The sequence below is a fragment of the Lupinus angustifolius genome, chromosome LG03 (genome assembly GCF_001865875.1).
Source record: "Lupinus angustifolius cultivar Tanjil chromosome LG03, LupAngTanjil_v1.0, whole genome shotgun sequence".
NCBI classification, from domain to species: Eukaryota; Viridiplantae; Streptophyta; class Magnoliopsida; order Fabales; family Fabaceae; genus Lupinus; species Lupinus angustifolius.
The window spans coordinates 6,575,126-6,579,363 of NC_032011.1; the positions used below are offsets into that span (position 1 = coordinate 6,575,126).

A 4,238-nucleotide genomic window follows, 5' to 3' on the forward strand; every position below is an offset into this window, starting at 1 on the left:
TTGTGATAATTCTGCAGCAGTCTTCTTTTCTAAAAACGACAAGTATTCCAAAGGTGCTAAACATATGGAGGTGAAATACTTTGCCGTTAAAGAAGAAGTTCAGAAACTTAGAGTGTCAATTGAGCATATTAGCACTAACCTTATGATTGCAGACCCTTTGACGAAAGGGTTACCTCCCAAAATATTTACTGGTCATGTAACAAATATGGGTATTATGTTTGCAAATGAATGTTGAACATTATGTTATTAATAAAGTCTCAATATTTTGACACTTCGAGCTCGTTAATATTTAAGTTTCTGATTAATATTTTATTTTCACACTTATGTACACATGTGAGAATGATAATGTTGAAAATAAAATTTTCTTTCTAAATGACATTATTATATGATTCTCATTAATGTGTCATGTTAAGAATAAAGCTAATATAGTAGTACATGGAAGGGACTATATCGAATAAGTGATGTACAACCGCCATGACTCTTATTAGTTCTTGTTCTTAATCATGACTTGTAATGTAATGAATATGGAAAACATATTCTGAATATGCGCATTATGTTTGATGTTTATAAAAATCATGAATTGTATTGTCACATGAGACAAGTGGGAGAATGTAAGAAATATGCCTCTTGTGACATGAATGGATATATCATTTCATTGTTTCATGACATAACTTTTGGATGAAGAGTCATCAATGAAATGTTAAGACTCTTGGAAAAGAGCCTATATATAGTGCTTGATGGAAGCACTATACTAACAAGAAAAAGGACCATAAACATTGTCCCTATCTCTGCCGATAAAGATTGCTCTATCAGCCATCACTTAAGGAAGAGCATAGTAAGAACGGGAAGGAGATAGAAAAGTTACTCTATAAACCAAGAACACCAAACAACAACTAAATGGAGGATCGTATCGCCATGGGGAAAGATTAGTAATCTGTAACTATTCTTATGGATGTGAAAACTATGATTTCCTAAGATCCATTTATACATTTTATACAGGACTTCAAATAAAGTTTACATAAGAAACTACAAAAACCTTTTCTATAATTTGCTGTCAAATTTGTTCTTATTATAGATTTATGTTATGTATGGCAAAACTAGCTTATGACCATGATATTGTAGTTTATAGCTTTGAAGCTTGCAAAAAGTTGAGATTATTGTTGAAAACTTATAGTTGTGTTGCTCTCTCACTGAATTAGAGTTGTTAGACAAATTAGTTTAAAGTTGAAATTTGCTAAATAACTTAAAAAGAGCATATAATATTATGTTGATGTAACTTGCCATTTGGTGAAAATTCTAACAGCATTGTTGTCAAAAAATTATTGACTCTGTCTTCAAAACTAAGCTACTTTGCTAACTTTAACAAGTTACATGTCAAATAGCTTTACATAAGCTATAAGCTTGTGCTACCAAATATGTTTTTAATCATGGTACAAAGTTGTAAAGATTTTTTACAATACATGCATTCATTATCAAGTACCCGAAGATGTTTGACTCTTGAAATAAATCAAATTAACTATATTACAATTCATTATCAAGTACTTGTGGATGTCCTTTTAACCCTAGCATTGTTGGTGATGAATGTCTATAAATTGAAATCATTGATATGATGTGCATATTTGTACCGTATGTCCCTCACAAATTTTGTTTTGTTTGGTAAGAAAGTGAACCGTGTAGATTTAGATTCATTTGCTCTATTTCATTTTCTTGGTACTCATACCTTTATTTCCTTTTAACAGTTAGTGTTGTTGTTGAAGTTGAAGGGTATGTTATTTGCAACATTTCAAGATCAGCATAGTACATTCCATACTTTATTTCTATATGAAAGGCATTGTTTCTTTCAAGCCCATTGACAAGCTCATATATACTCCAAATATAAAGAAGCACATTTGCATGGTAAGCTTGTTCACAGTGGAAATGATGGAATCTGATGTTCAAACTTGACTACAAATTTTCAATTATCCTTCAACATATAAATTGTTCTTGTTTAACAACTAGTAGAGACATACAAACAGGCCTTTCAGAAAGGCAAATGAAGAATTTCAAATTTTAATTCTTTTCCCAACGTTTGAAAGGCTTGCACTAGTTTCCCCAAAAAATGTTATTTGTTGTTGCCAATCATTTTTTGTTGAATTGGTTAGAAATTTATAATTTCTTATTAAGGTGGGTATCATATATTTGATATAATGATATCAATTATTTATTTCCGGAGTTATATTATAAGTGATCTAATTACTGACACCCTTAGATTTTTAAAAGTTGATAACGAATATGAGCTTAATGGGTGGATACCTATCAGGTTAACCCATAGGGGTTAATGAGAACCCTATAAGTTAACGCATAAGGAAGGTTATGGTCCCCAACACACCAAATCAAATTCAATTTTCTCCTCTCCCCATCAGAGTGAAAACGCAAGTCCCAAGAGGAATCAGTGATTTGGTTGAGAAAGACCATCATACCACAAAACCTCTTTTAGAAACGTAGATCAAATGAGCACATTCAGGAACATGGATTCAGGTATGACACATTTGGAAACATGAAAACTAAACTTTATTTTAAGAATCTTTGCTTGTCAAATAAGCCTGATTTTGTTATCATTGCTGAGCCTAAAATCCTTAATTTAAGGGTCTCAGACAGGTATTGGAAAGAGCTAAACCTTGTGCTTTTGGAGGTGAATGATAGAGGTGAGCATCCCCCCTCATTATGGATCCTCTGTAACCCTGACTTAGCTCCTTCTGTGTTAATAAAAGCTAGTCAGCATATTGCTCTATCTATGTTGGTCAACAATAACATCATTTACATTTGTGCTATCTATGCACAAACTAATTATATCCTCCATAGGTCTCTCTGGAAGGATGTTCAAAAACTCATATCTGATTTCCCTGGGCCTTGGTGCTGTATAGGAGACTTCAATGTTGTCCTAGGTGCTAATGAGTGTAGGAGCTTGAGATTACCAGCTAGGATTCCTTGTACTGAGTTTCAGACATTCCTTGATCAAGCTGGGCTCATTAGTCTCCCAATTGCAGGTGCTCAATTTACCTGGTCCAACAGAAGAATTGGTAATGCTTCTACTGAAAAGAAGCTTGACAGAGCCTTGATAAATGATGATTGGTTGCATGCCTTCAATAATACAACTTGTAGCACCCTGCCCAGACTTGCCTCTAACCATCATCCTTTGTTGCTTTTATCTAATCAGCAGGTGCAGCCTAGGCAATCTTCCTTTAAATTCCACAAAATGTGGCTGCTAGACTCTGACTGCAAAAGACTAGTTGCTGAGGTTTGGGGAATTCAGGTTCTTGGTTGTCCAATGTATGTTTTGTCTCAGAAGCTTAGGAATCTGAAAAAAGAGCTCAAGATTTGGAATCAAAATGTGTTTGGTAATATTCACCAAAGAGTCAACTCTACTAAGGCCAATGTGGATGCTATTCAGAAATCGATCAATGATCATGGTCCTGACTCTAATCTTTTGGAGTAGGAAAACTTGGCTCAATCTGAGCTTCTGATTGCCCTTGAGGTTGAGGAAGCTTTCTGGAAGGAAAAAGCTAAGATAAATTGGCACTCTATGGGGGATAGAAACACTAGTTTCTTTCATAGGATGACCAAGATCAAACATGGTACCAAATCTTTATATATGCTGAAGTATGGGAACTCCATTCTAACATCTAAGGATGATATAGAAAATCATGTGCTTGACTACTACACCAAACTCTTTGCCTCTCCTAATATTGCAGTTCCAAACTCTCTAATTCAGGATGTAATTCCTAGGCTGGTCACTGACTCTGATAACTTAATGTTAACCACTAGGCCTTCTTTATCAGAAATCAAAGATGCAGTGTTTGCTCTTAATGAGGAGGGTGCCCCTGGTCCTGATGGTTTCTCTGGTTGCTTATTCCAAAATTTCTGGGACATAATCAACAAGGAAGTGTGCAATGCTGTCCTGCAGTTCTTCAAGCAGAGTTGGCTGATGCCAAACATCAACTCTAACTCTGTCATCCTTATCCCAAAATTGCATGGTGCTGATAGAATAGAGGACTATAGGCCTATTGCTCTTGCTAACTTCCAATTCAAAATCATCACCAAAGTCTTAGCTGATAGATTAGCTGCTATTGCTCCAAGAATCATCTCAAATCAGCAAAGAGGATTCATTAAGGAAAGACAGATAAAGGATTGCATCTGCCTTGCCTCTGAAGCAATCAATATGCTGGATCACAAAACTTTTGGGAGCAATTTAGCTATCA

General features: G+C 34.9%; 1 long non-coding RNA gene across 1 annotated transcript; it reads right to left on the reverse strand.

The window, feature by feature from the left end:
- LOC109342555 lies at positions 1,018-1,526 on the reverse strand. Its single transcript, XR_002107076.1, has 2 exons — positions 1,359-1,526; positions 1,018-1,242 (listed from the first exon to the last, which is right to left on the reverse strand). It is a non-coding gene; the product is annotated as an uncharacterized LOC109342555 (long non-coding RNA).